General features: G+C 45.5%; 2 non-coding genes across 2 annotated transcripts; both read right to left on the reverse strand.

Annotated features, from left to right (window-relative positions):
• Positions 1–6,130: 6,130 nt before the first annotated feature.
• trnae-uuc (transfer RNA glutamic acid (anticodon UUC)) lies at positions 6,131–6,202 on the reverse strand. Its single transcript has one exon. It is a non-coding gene; the product is annotated as a tRNA-Glu (tRNA).
• Positions 6,203–8,693: 2,491 nt separating this feature from the next.
• trnan-auu (transfer RNA asparagine (anticodon AUU)) lies at positions 8,694–8,767 on the reverse strand. Its single transcript has one exon. It is a non-coding gene; the product is annotated as a tRNA-Asn (tRNA).
• Between the last annotated feature and the right edge of the window lie 12,276 nt (positions 8,768–21,043).

A 21,043-nucleotide genomic window follows, 5' to 3' on the forward strand; every position in this document is an offset into this window, starting at 1 on the left:
AATGTGAGAAGTCGAACACAAACTGTTCATCACGGGATTTAAACACACAGCCGCTTCGTTCAGTTGGTGACAGCGCAGTGTGAATAACATTATACCGATATTTTTACAACATTATCTAGAGATTTCCATCCAGGTTTTAGTCACATCAAACTGCCACGTAATGATGTTATGGCCTCAGTAAACTATAATAACGTGAAGATCGCTGGGATGATTTTCTACATCCGACTGCAATATAAACACAGATCATTGTTTCCAGTTTTGGTGGAACAAAATACATCATATTGATGGAAAATTACAGTTAGTGCAAACACAGCTAGCCATCGATAAATATTAATCCTGTTCACTTCAATGGCCAAATTTCAATTCAGAAACCAAGTGCACTCGGCTGTTTGTAACATAGACAACATGACAAAATGGCTCATAGGAGGAGAAATGGGACATTGAGGAGAAGTGAAATGTTTGCTTTTGGTCACCTCCACAATTGTTAGAAAAACAGGTTGAAAGGATTCTTAAAAGGTGTCTGAAGGAGTGGTGTGGCATAACACTTCAGACAGCACAAAGTGGAAGACCACTTTCTAGTGGAAGAAAAAGACATTCCTTATTTCTGAAAGAACTGGGAAACAGAAGAGGGGATGAAATCTGACTTGGGAGCTATTTCCTATTTGTTGAAGATGTTGCTTCATCACAGTCTTGGTTTAGAGCATAAGCTCTTCATCAGGAATAAAGGGTGGCCCAAGGGGGCTGAGAGATAAATGGGAAGGAAGTGGGGCTGGAGGGAAGGCAGCTGGGAGTGCAATAGGTAGATGGAGGTAGGGATTGATGGTGATAGGTCAGAGATGAGGGTGAAGTAAATAGGTGAGAAGCAAGGTGGACAGGTATGACAGGTCAAGAGGTTGGTGTCGAATTGGAAGGTTGGATTTGGAACAAGGTGGGGGAGAGGAAATAAGGAAACTGATGAAAACTGCATTGATACCATGTAGTTGGAGGGTCCTAAAGCAGAAGTTGAGGTGTTTTTCCTACACGTGTCGGGTAGCAAGAGGTTGGCAGTGGAGGAGGCCCAGGACTTGCATGTCCTTGGTGGAATGGGAGGGGGAGTTAAAGTGGTAAAAAAAATGACTGCAGATGCTGAAAACCAAATACTGGAATAGTGGTGCTGGAAGAGCACAGCAGTTCAGGCAGCTTCCAACGAGCAGCGAAATTGACGTTTCGGGCAAAAGCCCTTCATCAGGAATAAGGCAGTGAGCCTGAAGCGTGGAGAGATAAGCTAGAGGAGGGTGGGATAAAGTGTTCAGCCACAGGGCGGTGTGTCGGTTAGAATTAGAGTCCAAGAGTTGTTCCCTGAAATATTCGGTTAGTTGGCATCCAGTTTCCCCAATGTGGTTGAGACCATATTGCGAGCAATGGACATAATCTTATAAATAGATTGCATAAATCTTAGCCTGCCAGAATTATTTTCTTTTATTAAATTAAAGAAAATTTTTATTCAATTGGATGACTGCATGAAACGGTTTGTTGGTCAGATTTGAATCATCACTCCCAAATGAGACGATGCCATGAATATCAGTGAACTGCTCTTTTTGTTAAAAACCACAAGTTCTTGATTTATTTTCACAACTTACTGGTATTCACACCTGCACATTCAATGTCAAACTCTGACATCAGAAATTAAATTACAGCATTAATGTTGACTTGAAATATTCGAACAAACAAATTAATAGCACACAGTGAATCGCAAGTCTGATTAATCTGAAATTAAATTTGACCAAAAAAATATAAAATCAAGATGGGAGATAAGAAATGGGGGAAGGGCAGAAGGCGAGAAATGCAGCATCATAGAAAGTGCTCCCCCAGAAAGTGCATTTTACCAACGACCACTGCTAAATATAAACACTCTGATATGATCCTTCGGTTTTAATGTAAACCATAGCCCCATACAGTAGGTACCATTTAAATGAGTTAAAAATACAAGCCTTGAGAAAATCCAGCTTTCAGCCTTACCCCTCCCCCCCCCCCCTCGCCTCTTGGAGCTTGGACCTTCCTCCAGCGCTGGGGGGTTGTTGAACTCCTGGGCTCCAGCGGCCACGCCTCCACTGAACAAGCTTTGGGAAGCAGATGCAAAGGCAAGATGCAGAACAGAGAACCTTTGTATATGAAAGCAGCTTACAGAGACATTGAGCAATAGAATCACATGGTTTTTACCCATCGTCCTCTGGGTTATCTACCCAGCACACTCACGCAGCAATTCTCTACTTCTGTGCTCCCAGCTGGACCGTGGATCAGTTTAAAGTAGGTCCTATATCTCTGTTTACATCGGTACACAAGGCAGTGAAGAAAGGTTTCAGCACACTGGCCTTCATCAGTTAGGGAACTGAGTATAGATGTTGGCAAGTTATGTTGTAGTTATACAGGACGTTGATGAGGCTGCACCTGGAATATTGTGATCAGTTTTGGTCCCCTTGGTGTTCTGACTTCTGACTTCTTCAACTCTGGGTTTATGTTGAACTTGATGGGACACTTTGTCCAACTCAGTATGTTTAAACAGTATCTCTCAGAGGGATTCATCTGAAACTTTTCAGGAGGTGAGCTCAACAAGATTGAACTATTCAAAGTTACTTGGACTCTATTTTAAACTTACATCAGGACCAGTAGTCAGAGACACGTACAGCATGGAAACAGACCCTTCGGTCCAACTTGTCCATGCTGACCTAATATCCTATATTAATCTACTCCCATTTGACAGCACCTGACCCATATACTCTGGCAGCGCATTTCAGATATATACCACCCTCTGAATGAAGAGTTGTCCCTTTAATTTGTTTCGCCTCTTACCCTAAACTTATGCCCTCTAGTTCTGGACTCCCCCACCCCAAGGAAAGGACATTGTCTATTACCCTGTCCATACCCCTCATGATTTTATAACCGCTATTAGGTCACTTCTCTGCCTCCGATGCTCCAGTGAAAACAACCCCACGCTATTCAGCCGCTCCCTGCAGCTCAAATCCTCCAACCCCCAGCAACATTCATGTAAATCTTTTCTCATAGATAAGTCACTCTTTCAGTCATGAAGAAGGGTTAATACCCAAAACGCTGACTACTCCACATCCTGGTGCTGCCTGGCTTGCTGTATTCTCCCAACCCCCGGCTTGCCAACTTCGGGTTGCAATATGTAGTGGCTCAGTGATTACCACTGCAGCCTCATAGCGCCAGGGACCCAGGTTTGATTCCAGCCTTGGGTGGCAGTCTGTGAGGAATTTGCACTTTCCCCCAATGTCTGAGTGAATTTTCTCTGGGTGGTCCTGTTTTCTTCCATAAACCAAAGATGTGCAGGTCATGTGGATGGGCCATGCTTAATTGCCCATAGAGTTAGGTACATTAGTCAGAGGGAAATGGGTCTGGATGGGTTACACTTCGGAGGGCCGGTGTGGACTTGTTGGGACAAATGGCCTGTTTCCACACTATAGCGAATCTCATCCAATACTTTTGTTACTAACGAATGGCAGAGTAGGCCAAACTTCTTCTCCGATGGTCTTGCGGTCTTAAGTTTCTCTGGATCATTTCATTGGCAATGGGCAGTCCCGGGCTCAATGAGCAACAGTGTCCACTGAAGGCAAAGCTCATAGAATCATAGAACTCCCACAATGTGGAAACAGGTCCTTCAGCCGAACACATCTGCACTGATCTTCCGAAAACTAACCCACTCAGATCCATTTTCCTCCCCTCCATAATTTGCACACAGACTCCCAAGGGTGGAATTATTCCTGGGTTCCTAGTGCCATGAGGCAGCAGTGCTAACCCTGAGCCACCATGGAGTTGTGATTGTGGGGTGTCGGGAAGGCAATTGCAGTCCAGCAGAAGACTAAAACAGCCCACCTACTCTCCCACTGCACCCACTGTCAGAACTGGCAGGAGGTTCAGTCCTGGGAGGTGACTGAAGGCATCATCACTGGTAGGATCTGATTGCTGGGAGAGCTGGTGCCCCCGCTGGTGCTTCCGCAAGTTGTAGGAAAACATGAACCTCTTCCCACACTCGGTCCAGCTGGAGGGCATCTCCCAGGTGTGGGCACATTGGTGCTTCAGTAGGGCAGAGGAATTGCTGAAGGCCTTCCCGCACTTAGGGCAGCAGAATGGCCTCCCCTCCTCCGCCACTGTCCCCCCCCAAACCCCCGTGTGGTCCAGCTAGTGATTCAGCACTTATGAGGAGCAGGTAAAGACCTTCCCACATTCGGGGCAGGAGAACGGCTTCTCCCCGGTGTGGATAGATTGGTGCCTCATCAGGGCCGAGGAATTGCTGAAGGCCTTCCTGCACATAGGGCAACTGAACGACATCTCCCCCATGTGGATCTACCAATGGGCCAGTACATCGGAGGAAAGAGCAATGCCCCTTCTACAGTTGCGGCAGAAGAACGGTCTCTCAGTGTGGACCCACTGATGTCTCAACAGGTGGGAAGAACTGCTGAAGGCCATCTCGCACTTGGGGCTGGAGAACAGTCTTCCCCGGTGTGGACCAACTGGTCCGTCAGCAGGGCAGAGGAATCACTGAAGGTCTTCCCACACTCTTGGCGGCAGAAGGGCCTCTTCCCCTCTATGGACCCATTGGTACCTCAGAACCCTTTCAAATTTCACAATATCCTTCTGATTGGAGGGACACCAGAATTGCACACAATATTCTAAAAGTGGTCTCACCAATGTCCTGTACAGCCACAACATAACTTCCCAACTCCAAATCAGGCAGCATCCAAGCAGCTTCGAAATCGACGTTTCGGGCAAAAGCCCTTCGTCAGGAATAAAGGCAGTGAGCCTGAAGCATGGAGAGATAAGCTTATCTCTCCATGCTTCAGGCTCACTGCCTTTATTCCTGACGAAGGGCTTTTGCCCGAAACGTCGATTTCGAAGCTACTTGGATGCTGCCTGAATTGCTGTGCTCTTCCAGCACCACTCATCCAGAATCTGGTTTCCAGCACCTGCAGTCATTGTTTTTACCTTCCCAACTCCAATACTCAGTCAGAGGATTGGGAACGCTTTCAAAACCCACAAAAAACAAACAGGAAAGAATGGAGGGACAAACCGAATTTTTGAGAGTGAGCTTGGAAGCATCACTGAGAAATCGGCGGAATAGGTTTATTGGGGACGCGTTCTCCTTAAATACACTATATACGTATTTCTCTTGTGATCTTCGTAGTTTCTCTGTGCTGCAGTGTGTCGTGGCTCGTTGAAATAATGTCCTGATGCAGCTTCGCTTGTGGGTGTTGGGATGATTGCTTCTGTGGTTAAGTATTTGGTTTGTGTGTGTTGTTTTTCTGTAGATGCCAGTTTGAAGTTCCCCATTGACTGTTCGCTCTACTGTGACATCTAAGAATGCAGTTTATTGTTGTTCTCCTCTTTTTCAAACTAGGAGCCCCCCTCAGGCCATAGTCTCACTACTTGGAACACCAATATACAGACTAGTCAAAGGCCTCCACTGAGGACTAAAACACCAAGTCGAAGATTCATGTCACTCCATTTATTCCATCCAAGAATTCCTGAACACCAAAGACACGAAGATAGAAGAGGATGGAATAATGTTGTCCTTTGACATAACAGCCCTGTTCAATCTATTAACATCAACGTGGCCAAAGAAAACTGAAGACACTACTCGAAGAACTAAAGACAAAAACACAGAACCAACTTCAGCAGCAAAGATAACACTGTCAACCTCGTGGAACTGTGCCTTACCACCCACTTCATATTCAGTAACAAGCCCTACAAACAAATCAACGAAACGCCCATGAAACACTTCTGTCATACAAAAATGAAACAAATTAGAGGAAACCTACAACACCATCAACAATCTCCTTCCTGGCATAAAATTCACAAAAGAGGAGAACAACAACAAAGTGCCATTTCTAGTTGTCACAGGAGACCGAACAGTCAATGATAAATTCAAAACAGCCTCTGCAGGAAAGCCACACGCACGAACCAAGTACTTAGCTACAGAAGTAATCATCCCTACACATACAAACAAATCTGAACGAGGACACTGTTCCAACGAACCACAACACAGTGCAGCCACCCAGTGACTCCGAAGACCAATGAGGAACTCTACAGCGCATTTAAGGAGAATGAGCAGCCAAAAAAGCACACTGCAAATTGCTTCCCTGACCGGGAATCGAACCCGGGCCGCAGCGGTGAAAGCGCCGAATCCTAACCACGAGACCACCAGGGAGACGACAGCGAAGTTTGACAGCTCTACTGAAAATTGCTTCCCTGCCCGGAAATCGAACACGGGTCACGGTATTGAGAAGGCTTCCACCAAAGTTGTTTCTTGTATCCATTACTCCCGATGCGGTCTCCTCCACATTGAGGAGACTGAAGACTCCTCGCAGCGTCAAGTCACAGCGTTTGAGGGAACATCTCCAGGACACCCGCAATAATCAACCCCATCGCCCTGTGGCCCAACATTTCAACCTCCCCTCCCACTCTGCCTGGGACATGCAGGACCTGGGCCTCCTCCATCGCCCCTCCCTCCCCACCCGATGCCTGGAGGAAGAACGCCCCAACTTCTGCCTCGGATACATTCAACCCCAGGACATCGATGTGGACTGCACCAGTTTCCTCATTTCCCCTCCCCCCACCTTACCTCAGTTCCAACCTTCCAGCTGAGCGCTGTCCTCAGGACCTGTCAATCTCCCTTCCCACCTATCCGCTCCACCCTCCTCTCTGACCTGTCACCGATGTCCCCACCCCCATTCACCTATTGTACTCTTTGCTACCTTTGGCCCAGCAGCCCCCAATTTATCTCGCCAACCCTGGAAGCGTCCTGCCTCTATTCCTGATGAAGGGCTTTTACACGAAACGTCGATTTTCCTGCTCCTCGGAAGCTGTCTGACCTGCTGTGCTTTTCCAGCACCACTCTGATCTAAACTCTGGTTTCCAGCATCTACAGTCCTCACTTTTGCCTACCCAATAAACCCAGTGTGACGATTTCACATCAACAAACTGACACAAGTAGACACGACGTCTACAGAAACCCTAGCACATTACTTTACATTAAAGACATCTGGGAAATGATGTCCAGACAACTCAACCCTCTCAGCATCATGGTAGCCCACAAACCTACCAACACACTTAAACAGGGGCTAATGAACCTGAAATATCCGATACAATCAACCAGCAAACGAATGTTATTTACAAAATACCATACAAGGAAATATATACATGAACTCTGCCACACAGGTCTCTGTGGCAAGAAATGCTGGGATGAGATAAGGAAGATTTTTTCAGCCAAAACGAATCGGCACTGACTGGACAGCCATTTAAAATCAACGCTGTCAGCCCAGGATGGAAGATCCGAAGGGATGGACAGTTTTCTTATTTCCTGAAGACTTACAAAGCTGAGACTGGGTTTTGGTGTTTGTTTCCTTTCCACTCCGAAGAGCAGCAGTGTTGGGGCGGTGAGTTGGGGAAAGTGAAATGTGCCCGTGAGCAGCGTGTGGGGCTATTTCAGCTTCCCCTCCTCTGACAGCGCTGTGACTTGACTCTGATGTTTCAGGGACACTTACTGACGCGAGACAGTGAAAAGGGTCTCGTTCCTGCAGATCAGGAATTCAAACCATATGCCGGCTTCAGGACAATGAGAAAGATTAATTGGGGTGTGTGAAGAAGCTGTGAGCTGCATTTCAAACAGGTGGGTGGAGTCAGATGCGTCATCCATTGCGCCCCTGGCACTGTGCGGATCTGACGCCGCCATGCTGCAGAGTTCTGACGTTAACACGAACATGCGCAGCAATGGGAACATTCACAATGTGAACAACCAAAGATAATCACCGTCACTGCTTCCCTTCCACAGGCCCAACTTTGTGAAGCAGTATCTTTCACTGGCAAATAAAACACCTTTGTCCTCAGGTACGTGCTTCATTTCGATCACGACTTCACGCCCCTCACTGTTCTCGTCTCATTTCCAAACTCTTGGCTCATCGCGTCAATAGCAGCTCTGTGGGAATCTGCTTGTTCCACCCTGACAGGCAGTGGGCGACAGATTCCCGACCAGTCCCAATGTGATTGAAATATTTCAACCCGTCCACTGATTGCATTTAAAAAAAACCGTGGAGCAATCTCCCTTTTCTTTTGATGTCGTTTCTCAACTGTAGTCGGCAGGGATCACACCTGCGTGTGGAAACCGAAATGGATTTCATGTCCATCGCATTCACCACTCGGCCTATCAATACAGAACCATACTGACAGCTTCATTTCCCAGGTCTGTCTGCCTGTGGAGCTGAGAAAGAGGAAATCATTGCTGAGTTTGTTTGAATCCAATCACTTCACAGGTTTCGAAAGGGTTAAATATCTGCAAATGGCGAGTCTGGGTGTTTCATCCCGAAAGATGAAATGGACGTTCAGTCAAAAACAGAAATTGCAGGAGCAACTCAGCAGGTCAGGCAGGATCCGTGGAAAGAGAATCAGAGACAACATTTCAGAACTCGTTTTTTTCCTCATCCAAGTACAGCCAAACCTGCTGAGTTTTTCCAGCAGTTTCGCTTTCTGTCTCGGATTCTCAGCATCCGCAGTCCTTTACGTTAGAAATTTAGTAAATTCAGAAACTACTTTGGACTGCCTCAGTGGAAAAGATTTCCGTTTGGGAAACATTTTCCTGAAACTATGAAAAAACGTGCACTTTCGCAGCCAATAAAGTTTAGGAACGAGAACAAGCAACACTCCGTCCCTGGGTGGTCTCGAACCACCAACCTTTCGGTTAATAGCCCAATGCGTTGACCAATTGCGCCACAGAGAGAGGTCCCAGAGCTGCAGGCAAAGTGTATTGGAGGAACCTACTATTCAATTCATAATTCAACCCGCCCCGCCCAAAATTACCATTATCTTCTATCAGTTTAACTTTTCCATAATAAAGCCTTGGACATTCATTATGGAGACATGGGGACAGTCTGATCCCACCATCTGCAGGCACAGCCATGTCACGAGGAACGAGCTCTCCTACACCGGGGCCATCGCCCTCCGAGCCTTTCAGTGTTTTGCCTCTTCCCGAATTTTCTCATTGGCCCCGAGCCAAGAATGGGTTTGAATTCCTGATGTGCAGAGAATTTTTTCAATGTCTCGGGTCAGTTCATCTCCCGAGAATATCAGAGTCAATCAGCCTCTTAAACAAGGGGACGGTGTCTGGACTGTCTCTGTCAGTCGGACAGTTCATCCTTCATTCTCCTCTAATTCGACTTCCCAAAGAGTTTCTAAAGGTTCACAAAGCTGGAGACTGGGATTTGTATTTTACTTCCTGAACATTTTTCCACCTGCTAACTGACAATATTTTGCCAAAACCTCTTCCCCATTGTAACATTTGCATCATGTCCAGGGATGAGCAATTTTCATTTTGTGGAGACATTCCCAAGTTTGGGAATGCTCTCTTTGGAGCAAAGAATGTTAACTGGAGATTTCCAGGGGTTTTTGTCAATGATGGGAGAAGACGTGGTGTTTTCGCTGCTCGTTGGATGCTGCCTGAACTGCTGTGCTCTTCCAGCACCACTAATCCAGTATTTGGTTTTCAGCATCTGCAGTCATTGTTTTTACCTTGTTGATTTTAACCCTACTGCGAATCCTCTTGCAAGGATGCCTGCCTTGAAGAAGTTTTCCTCCTCTCTCTCTACAAGAATCTCAGGGAGTCCCTCTCCCACTGCAACTCCCAGGTCATTTCCTCTGCTCTGAAGCTCTTCAACCATGTTGTGAAACAAACTCGGTACCACAGCCACATTTGCCTAGTTTCAAACTTCCAGCTCAGTTACTGTCTCCTTGACTTGTCCGACCTGCCTATCTTCTTTTCCACCTATCCACTCCACACTCTCCTCCTTGACCTATCACCTTCATCTCCTCCCCCACTCACCCATTGTACTCTATGCTACTCTCTCCCCACCCCCACCCTCCTCTAGCTTATCTCTCCACGCTTCAGGCTCGCTGCCTTTATTCCTGATTAAGGGCTTTTGCCCGAAACGTCGATTTCGCTGCTCGTTGGATGCTGCCTGAACTGCTGTGCTCTTCCAGCACCACTAATCCAGTATTTGGTTTTCAGCATCTGCAGTCATTGTTTTTACCTTAATGATCAGAAGAACCTATTGCCACTGACTCGGGTCAGTTACCAGAGGACAGGGATTGCAGTTCTTTAATGGAAAGCAGCATTTGTGTAGAACAAACACAGCGAATACTGCAGAAAGCCAACCGGTCGAGTAGCATCTGTGGAAAGGTAAACAGAGCCGACGTTTTGAGTGTGCTACGGTTTTTGTTCAGAACTCAGTGTTTTGCCTCTTCCCGAAGTTGGTCCAGGTCTGTGTCTCAATTGGCAAACACATGGCAAGTGCAGTGCCGCAATGTGAAGTTATAGCCTTTGCTGTTTAAAAAAAAAGCAGTGCATTGTTGAAATGGTGACATATTGGAATGTGGAGAAAGTGAGGACTGGAGGTGAAAGTCGAAAAATGTGGCACTGGAAAAGCACAACAGGTCAGGTAGCATCTGAGGAGAAGGACAGGGAACGTTTCGGGAACAAGCCCTTCATCAGGAATGATGTATGGATGTACTAAGGGGTCTCAGAGTCCCTCCACACCAGTCAATGCCAGTTGTCGGGCAGATGCAGCAGGCAATGAGCGAGGCAAGTGGTATATTACGAAGAGGAATTGAGTTCAGAAGTGGGGTCATTGAACATATTCAAGGCTAAGTTCATCTGAGTTTTGAACAACAAAGAAGTGGATGCTTATCGGGGGAGGTAAGAAAATGGTTTTAAGACCAGTACAGATCATTCACAGAGTCTGACAGCACTGAACAGATCCTTCATCCAACTAGCCCGTGCTGAGTATATTCTCAAACTAAACTCGGCACACCTACCAGTGTTTGGCCCATAAACCTTCGAAACTTTCGTATTCATGTACTTATCCAAATATCTTTTCAACGTTGTAACTGTACATGTATAAAATCATGAGGGGCATGGATAGGATTAATAGACAAAGTCTTTTCCTGGGATGGGTGAGTCCAGACCGAGAGGGCATGGGTTTCGTGTTAGAGGGGAAAGATACAAAAGAGACCTAAGAGGCAACGCTTTCACGCAGAGGATAGTACGTTTATTGAATGATCTGCCAGAGGAAGTGGTGAAGGCTAGTACGATTGCAACATTTAAAATGCATTTGGGTAGGTGTATGAATAGGAATGGTTTGGAGGGATATGGGGCCGTGTGCTGTCAGGTGGGACAAGATTGGGTTGGGACAGTTGGTCGGCATGGACAAGTTGGACCAAACAGTCTGTTTCTGTGCTGTACATCTCTATCTCAATGTTCAACATACTCAGTGACCTGGCCTCCACAGTTTTCTGTGACAATGAATTCCATAGATTCACCACTCTCTGGCTAAAGAAATTGCTCCTAATCTCCATTCTCCCTTTATGCTTCGGCTATGCCCATGGGTATTAGTCTGTCCTCCCAATGAAACATCTTCCCAATGTCCACTCTGTCCAGGCCGTTCAATGCTCTGTACGTTTCAGTTAGATCCCCCTTGAATGTGGGCCTGTTAATCAGCATGAACGAAACCCTTCAGGATGAGGACATCCGTGATTAGATTCAACAAAGTGAGAATGGAGGGTGAGAGTTTGGGATGGAGATTTTCAGCTTTTAGGGAAGAAGGTAGGAAAGAAAGTTTAATATAAATTATAATTGATCAGATGAGCCGATGGGCCAAGGAGTAGTGCATGGAGTTTAATTTAGACAAATATGAGCTGTTGCATTTTGATGAGGCAACTCAGGGCAGGACCAATATAGTTAATGGTAAATTAATGGAATTCTGTGCTCAAGGAAGCAGTAGAGGCAGCTTCATTAAGACACTGTTGGATGGGTTTTTTGCGTGGTAAGGGATTTAAGGGAAGTTGGGATAATGCAATTAGGAGGAGCTGAGACGATTGATCGATCCGCTATGATTTTAATGAATGGCGGAGCAGGGTCGATGGGCCAAATGGCCTACTCCCTCTAACCTGCACATCCCTGGACACTGGGCGATTTACCACAGCCAATCCAAATCAAGGCCAGTGAGCAATGTAGTGATGTGGAAACCAAACACCAGAGAATGATAGAAAGGGACAAGGAGAATAAATGTACTAGCAATCAAAACTGGATTCTAACTATCACAAAAAATAAGACTAAAAGCTCAGTATGTGAATGTGTGCTGCATTGCAACAAAAGCGAATTAATTGACTGCACACTTTGTAGAGAATAATTATGATCTGAGACTCCTTACAGAGATATGGCTTCAGAATGACAAGGATTGGATCCGGAATATCGAGGGGATACGTGACATTCAAGTCGAGTGAGAGGCTATGTAAAGGTAGAGGGTGGGCACTGCTAATCAAAGCACTGATAGCATGGTAGTCTGGTGTCAGCTTGGATTTCAGGTCCTGATTTCTCTGTCCTCTAATCTCCCTGTTCCCACAGAGTTAAATGTTGTCTGTTCTCTGCTCTGCTCGATTTCTGTTGAAGCTTTGACCCCTTTTACACCTTCTGGAGCAATAAAATATTCTGAGCCTCCTGGGAATGACACATTATCTATACCCCTTCTGATTTTAAAAATCTCTATAAGGTTAACTGTCAACTTCCTCGGCTCAATTGGAAAAATGTCCCAGCTTCTTCTTTACTCAAACCCTCCATTCCCTGCAACACGCTGGTAATGTCGGGAATAGGGAATTGTATCAAATCACATAAATGTACTGTCTGAAACAATCTAGCTGTGTTCTGGCCTGAGATATTGTGAGTCCCTGGTGTAAGTAATTACGAATGCAATAATTTTGGTCACAGAATTGAACAATCATTTTGCAACAAAGGGATCTACTTTGATAAGGAGGTTTGGTCATTTCTAGGGTAAGTGAACAGTTTGTAGATCAGGGAGATGAAGTTCCAGACACTTGGGAAGGGCAAGAAATGAATTTGATAAATAAGACACAGAACTGTGGATGCTGGAAATCTGAAACAAAAACTGAGAACACTGGAAAAACTCAGCAGGACTGGAAGCATCTGTGGAGAGAAAGCAGAGTTAAAGTTTCGAGTCCAACAACTCCTCTTCAGGATTCTGAAATAGTTTGTGAGAACCCCTTAAGTCACCTGGCCAGCTTTAAGACCACAATACACAGGAGCAGGATGAGGTCATTTGGCCCATCGAGTCTGCTCCACCAGTCGATCATGGCTGATATGTTTCTCTATCCCATTCTGCTGCCCTCTCCTCATAACCCTTGACCCCTTATTAATCAAGAACCTATCTCTGTCTTAAATGCCCTCAATGACTTGGCATCCTCAACCCTTCTCGTAGTGGAAACATCATCTCCACGTCCACACTGTCCAGGCATAGAGTAGCACAGTGCTGCCTGACCCACTGTGATCTCCAGCATTTGTTGTTTTCAGAAAGGATTCCAGCATCCACAACAACGCACATCTAAATTTTGTGCCCAGTTGGTTAGCTCTCCCTGGAACCCGTGAGATTTAACCTTACTCAACAATCCACTGTGTGGTACAATTAACAAAGTTCCCAGCCCCCACCTCTTTCTGCACACATGGGCAGCACGATGGATCAGCGGTTCGCACTGCTGCCTTCCAGCGCCAGGGATCCACTTTCGATTCCAGCCTTGGGGCGACTCTCTGCGTGGAGTTTGCACATTCTCCCTGCCGTGTCTGCTGGGTTTCCTCCGGGTGCTCTGGTTTCCTCCCAACATCTAAAGGTGTTCAGTTTCGGGAGAAGTGGCCATACTAAATGGGCCCAGAGTGTGCAGTAAGTGTAGTGGAATGGGAGAGGGGAATGTGTCCACATGAGTTACGCTTTGGATGGTCGATGTGGACTTGTTGGGCTGAATGGCGTGTTTCCACATTGCAGGAATTCTACGTGGCATTCCCCCAACTCCAGAGTCTCAGCAGTCTTGGCTTTTCCCATGGACGGTGTGGAGGAGGGAAACAATATTTTACACGGGAGTAAGGTTCTGTGAGTGTGAAGCTAAAAGGAAACGCAGTGCATTGCTTGAGCTGTTTTCCCCGGTATACCAGAGGCTGAGGTGTGATCTTACAGACGTTTATAGAATCATAAGAGGCATAGACAGGGTAAATAGACAAGGTCATTTCCCTGGGATGTGAGAACTCTAGAACAGGAGGATAATATGTTTGAGGTGAGGGAGGCAAGTGTAAGGAATGATCTGCCGGAGGAAGTGATGGATGTAGGTCCAATTATAACATTTAAAAGGCATCTGGATGGGTATATGAATAGGAAGAGTTCAGAGGGATATGGGCCAAGTGCTGGTAAGTGAGACGAGATTAATTTAGGCTATCTGGTCGGCACGGATGAGTTGGACTGAAGGACCTGTCTCTGTGCAGTGTATCTCTGTGACTCTGGCTTGCCCGTAATGTTTGCCATGCCTGTATGTTCAGTTTCTGTCTGGTGTCGGTGTCAATGCCTTGATATCTCATTTCCTCCATCTCCCCACTTCCACCTCCCCAGATGTTAACCATTTCGTGTCTGGTTGTTTCTCAAGAAGCTGCATTGAAGGTTCATCCTGAGTTAACACTTTTTTTTGCTTCCCAAAATCAGACTTACTCACTCCTAGATGTCGTGAAAGATACTAACTTTCAGGTGGAAGTATCCAAAATTCTATGGTGTCTGTCTTGATGTTTTCACTTTTCGGTCTCTGTAAGATCCTGTATCAGTACCGTCGGGAGGATTAGTTTGAGCGGAGTGAGAATAGAGGGGTGAGAGGGGGTGGGATGGTGCTTTCAATTTTGTGGGAAAAGAAAAGAATGTTCTGCGGAAAGTAGAATTGCTTGTTTGGAATTTCTAACCTGGACTGACAGTAATGTCTTTTGTCATCTCTTTTTACAGATTATTTGAAGATCTGAAGACGGACGTTTCAATATCAATAGATGAAGAGCGTTGCCTGAAACATTGACTCTGCTGCTCCTCAGATGCTGCCTGATCTGCTGTGCTTTGACTCTGACTCTCCAGCATTTGCGGCCCTCAATTTCACGTCAATGTCTGGCAGTCACTGAATCCATCGGGAATATAACAATTTTCGACTATGATTCTGTGAGAAGGAACCAAGCTTTTTGGTTCCTCTTTCAGTACGTTTTCAGCATCAGTGAGAGTGGAAGAGAGACCCGACTGTTGCAGCACTCTGATTGTGGAGCCAGTAAAAGTTATACAGACTGGGAAAAGGAATTCACGGCAGGGAGGTGCTGTACACGCGTTTGTGTGCAGCTGAAGCTTCGGTCATGGAGAAAGCCAAGGAATCCCGTCCCGTGGAGAAACCATGAAAATGTGGCAACTGTGGGAAAGACATCAGTTTCCCATCTGACCTGGAGATTCATGGGCGCAGTCACACCGGGGTGAGACTGTCCTCCTGCTCTGAGTGCGGGAAGACCTTCAGCAATTCCTCTGTACTGCAGAGGCACCAGGGGGTCCACACAGGCGAGAGGCCATTCTCCTGCCCCGAATGCGGGAAGGCCTTCAGCTATTCCTCCGTCCTACTGACCCACCACCGGGTCCACATATTAGAGAAGTCCTTCAGCTGCTCCAAGTACGGGAAGGCCTTCAATGATACCACTGCCCTGCTGAGGCACCAGCGGTTCCACACCGGGCAGAGCCCGTTCTCCTGCCTCAAGTGCGGGAAGGGATTTACCCAGGCATCCCACCTTCGGGTCCATACGGGGGAGAGGCCCTTCCCCTGCCCAGAGTGCGCGAAGGCCTTCAGCAATTCCTCCCAACTGCTGAGGCACAGGTGGGGCCATACCGGGGAAAGGCCGTTCACCTGCCCCGAGAGGAAGCGGAGGTTCTCATCATCCTGCACCTTGCAGAAGCACCAGCGGGCACACCAGTGCTCCCAACAATCCGATTCTGCTGGTGAAGCTGCTGTGGGTCACTGAAAGGACTGAACCCCTGCACATTCTGACAGTGCTTATAGTGGGAGAGTCGGTCGGTTTTTTTTTGTTTTATGCCGTCGTGCTCCCCCATCCCTGCAAATTTGCTTCCATTAGGCACTGCTGCTCGTTGAGACCAAGAGCTGTCCAGTTAAAGAATTGTTGGCTCTTTCTGGGAATGAGTCCCAGCCTGTAAGAAATGGCTGAATACTGGGGTGTCTATTCACATTCAGCAGTGACTTTTAAATTAGATTTACAGTTACGTGTCTGTGAAACAGTCATAGTCCAAAGATTGCACAAAGGCTTGGCAATCCATTGTTGGAAACTGTTTGCTTGAATTGGTAAGTTTAAAAAAAAAATCTTTCTTAATTTGCCGCTTAAGTTTCAGTCTCTGAGATGATGGGGGGCTTGATCAAAGGGTTTAAATCATTGCTATTAATTAGATTATCTTCGTTAACTTTGCCCTAGAAAATTTGCCATATTTATAATTTGGTTGTTGTTTAAATTATAATGTTGATGTGCAAGATCTGTTCTTCATCAAGTCTGGTTCGGGACAGTTGAGAAATTGACGGACATTGCATGATTAAATTTCACTGTGTTGTGAATCTGGTGACAGTGACATTCATTTGTATTGGGTTACATACCCTTAGTTGTAGTGTCTTCCACCCCAACTATTCACTATGGTAGTGAGTTCCGCAGTCTCACCACACTCTGAAGTTTTTCATGAAATCCTTAGGAGAGAATTGTTAGGGAAAATGTTGACAAGGGCAGAATATAGGGTCTTAACTGCAAATGTCAGGAAGACATTCGACAAAGTAAAACCATGACAATGTCGGGATAAATCAGGAACTTTGACAGTAATGAAGAGGTCACACGTCAGAGTTCAAGATATTGGTCGTGACAAAAAGAAAAAGTACTCAGCAGATATTGGATATTGTAATTAAGCAAGTTTCTAGATGCTGTAGTTGGTTGAATACGATAATAAGAGATGAAATAACCAAAACCACTCATGTAATTTGATGTCGGTAACCATAAAGCAACTGCATACTATTGATTGATATAGGCCAATTGCATGCAAGTCGGCCATTCAGCCCATCGAGTCAACATTGACTGACCGTCCCACCCAGACCCAGTTCGTTACCCACCACCACATGCTGCTCTCTAAAGAAGTGAATTTCAAAGACTCGAGAACACTTGAGAGAAAAACAAAACTCTCCCATCTTAAATGAGAGACTAGTCTCTGGCTAGAATTGAGTTGAAATTACATTTACATTAAGTCCTCTCCAGATGTTATACAGCTCCATCGGATCATCTGTTTCTTCTAAACTCAAACTGACACCAGCCCAGCCTGACATCCCCTTGTCCCCGATTATAAGTTGAGTAAATGAGCCACCCTCGACCTCACTGGCATGACAAAGGATGCCCTCAATCCAAGTTGACCTTAACTGTCCAACCTCTTGACCTCCACGCCACAATGTGGTCAGCCGCAACTCAGCCCTGAACGAGAGCAGAGGAACTGAATAGACAGCAGTGAGGTGGACATTGCATTCTCATAGAATATTGTTCAAGTGTGACATTTATTCAGCTCACATTTGGATCACTGCAGAGACTATGTCTCCTGTCATTTAAATGTCTTTGATTCCAATAACAGTCTAGTTTTGTTGTACATTGTGTGTGTTTTATCTGTGTGTCACGACATGATTTTCTGTTGCTGTCATTCCCATTAGGATGTGTGAATTCAGTACCAGATAATAGTCTCAGTTCTGAATTTTCCTTGAGGATTGGTACAGTACGGACTAAGTGTCAGTCAGAATGGAAGAAGCTCTACTGTTTATTTAACCCTTTGCTGTTCTTCCCCTGGGACTGTATGAATGGGGAAGTGTAGAGGAAATTTTACTCTGTATCTAACCCAATGCTGTGTCTGTCTTGGCAGTGTTTGTTGGGGACAGTGTTGAGGTAGCTTCACTTGCAATTGAAGAGTAGAGAAGCTTTATTCTGATTGTCATCCCATGCTGTCCTTGTCTTGGGAGGTTTAGATGGCATCTATAATTGAAGTGAATGCAGACTTGGCTGTTGGAGTGGAGGAACTTCTGCCTGAGCACACCCATCTTTGAGATTGCTGTGCTGATCAAGACAATCTCAGACACATTCATGCACTTTTCCAACCAACCACAGGGTGGTTAAGGATGGGTATAAATGCTGGCATTGCCAGCGATGCACACACCCCATGCATGAATAAATACTTTCTGTTCAAAAGTTTACATTCACATTCCAAACCCTCTAATGTATGATTACTTACATGGAAAATTCTTGTCTGTTTGTAATTTCATTTTAAAACATAGGAATGTGTCAACCATGTAGAAATATAACAAGAACAACAAATAGAAAATTTAACAGGTAATGAACAGGACCAGAATGCTGAGTCAGCCTGACCTCCAAGGCTGAGAGAGTTCTCCCAGATGTTGAAGTTACACCTGTGCCTTTTACTCTTGCAGCTTCCCCAAAAGTTTGTCCCTGATGTAAGATCATTCAATGACCCGAAGTACGAACTGTTTTTATCTCGATAGCTGGTGCCAGACCTGCTGAGTAATTCCAGCCCTTCTGCTCGACCCTTTTATGGGATTTGAGCTTCCCTAAGTCAGTGTAATGAAGAACTGCAGATGATGGAGATCTGAAACACAAAAATGCATCAAATGCTGGAGAAACTCAATAGGACTGGCAGCACATGTGGAGAGAGAAGCAGAGTTAGCATTTCAAGTGCTGTGACCCTTCTTCACAACTGTTCTGGACTCAAGCCAGGATATTGTCTCTGTTTCTTTCTCTCTCTCTCCACCAGTGTTGCCAGACTGGCTGAGTTTCTCCAGCAATTTCTGTTATGACACTTTCACAAGCTTGATATTTGTTATCCATCCCTAAGTGCAAGGTGCCTTGCTTGTGCCAATTCAGAGGGCAGTTTAAGAGTCAACCACATTGCTGTGGGTCTGGAGTCATATGTTAGACTGACCATGCAAGGATGGCAGTTTCCCTCCTGAAAGGACATAGGTGAAAATGGGTTTTTAGGACAATTGACGTCAGTGCCATCGATACCATACTGAGGCTTACTTTGTGTTCCCCATTTATGATTTGAATTATTCACATCTTACCTCTTGCTGTGGTGGGATTTGAACTCATGTTCCCTGGATTACTCATTCTGTGACGTTATGACTACACTGTTGTTTCCCATTCTTTGCTATTTTGTGTTTGTTGTTCACGTATTGGTCTTCTGATGTTTGGGAAATTGAAAATGTTTAAAAGATTGCCCTAAACTTGTCCCTTTGACCAAGTATTTGGTCACCTGTCTCATCTGTGCTCCGGTCTTGTGATTTTTAAAGGAATTCTCATAATGTTCATGTGAAGCACTTTGAGATAGTTAACTGTACCACAGTTATTATTTGAATGCGGCATGTGTCCCTATCTTAATATCTGAAAGTACAGGGTCATATTTTAAATGTAGAAGACAAAACTGAGGATGATTGATTTTCTTTCTGAGGGTTGTGTGTCTTCTTCAAAAGGCAGTGGATTCAAAATCTTTAAGGCAGAGGTAGATAGGTTCTTGATAATCAAGTGGATGGAAGATTGTCGGGGATGTGTTGGAATGTAGAGTTGAGGTTGAATTCAGATCTGCCATGATCTTATTGAATGTTGCAGCAGGCTCGAAGTGCCGAGTGGCCTACTCCCGCCCATTATATGTTTGTATCAAGCAGTCTGTGTCTCCCCTCTTCGAGCTATGAACTGGGTAATTCCTTTCCAATATTGCCCCTTGTAGACAGTTAATTTCACACCGATGGCCCCCTATTGGGAGCAGGCACATTGTAGCAATTGCAGTATTTCTTGTGTTAATTTTGTTGCTTCTTACTCAGTGTTGCTGAGAATCTTCGAAATGAAAACCAAAACACTTCTATTATTATCGCACGAATAGAAGTGTAGGTTTAGATGTAACATTGTTGAATTAGCCATTCCCATCTTTTCCAGAATTCTGTGTTTAAAGCCCTCGAGTCTGGTTTCTACCCCTGAAACAGTTCATATCAAGGTCATATTTGACATCCCTTGTAACGGTGACAGGGATGAACATTCCCTCGTCGACCTGCGGACAGCCTTGATCAGGGTTAATGACAGTACTGACCCTCTCCAGCATCACTCTATCCTCTGGGAGGGTATGATTTTAGCGTCTTCCGTTCTGATTTGTTTAACCGTAGCTGCTGGTGTTGGCATCTATACTGATGATATCCAAATGTGCCTGAACACCACTTCTCTCCCGACTCCTCTGTCATTCATAATTTACCAATAATTTTATCTGAATGCCTGCCCAATTTCCAGCATTGGATAACCATAAACATTCCCTTAGTTAAATATTGTGAAGTGTGAAGCCATTGTTTTAGTCCCCAAGTTCGACCTGAGCCCCCGTCCCCACCCCACACCCCCACCCCAGTAACTCTGTTGACAGCCTTCATGTAACATTAAAACTAGGATCGATAGATTTGTGAAGAGTCGGGGGATGAACCGTTGCAGGAAAAGGGCAGGAAAGTGAATGTGGGGAATGCCAGATCACCCAGAATCCTACTGAATGGAGAAGCAGGCTCAAGGGGCTGAATGGCATATTGCTGTTCCTATTTCTTATGGTTCCCGAGCCCTTACCTCTGATACAGGACACTGACTTCAGTATGTGCCATTACTGAGAGTGCTGATGTTCCCTTGTGTAATATCAACAACTTAGCAGCTGCTAAAACCTCTTGCTCCTCTGTTACCTCTGAACACAATAAGCCAATGTGTTCAGTGGAGGCGATGGCCGACTTTATTGTCACCAGACGATTCACCCAGGTAATGTTCTAGGGACTTGTGTTCAAAACCTGCCACGGCAGATGGTGGAATCTGAATTCAATATAAATCCGGAATTAAGAGTCTAATGATGACCTCGTTGTGGTTTGTTGTAAAAACCTATTTGGTTTCCTGCTGTCCGAACCTGGTCTGATCTACATGTGATTGAGATCCACTGTCAGCTGGTTGAATCTTCACTGCCCTTTCAATCAAAACCTCCACTATAACTTCCCTACTTTTATACTCCATTTAAAGGTCAATCTCCCTTTTGCCTTCCCTATTAGTCACTGT

This window comes from Chiloscyllium punctatum, chromosome 36 (genome assembly GCF_047496795.1).
Source record: "Chiloscyllium punctatum isolate Juve2018m chromosome 36, sChiPun1.3, whole genome shotgun sequence".
Classification (NCBI taxonomy): Eukaryota; Metazoa; Chordata; class Chondrichthyes; order Orectolobiformes; family Hemiscylliidae; genus Chiloscyllium; species Chiloscyllium punctatum.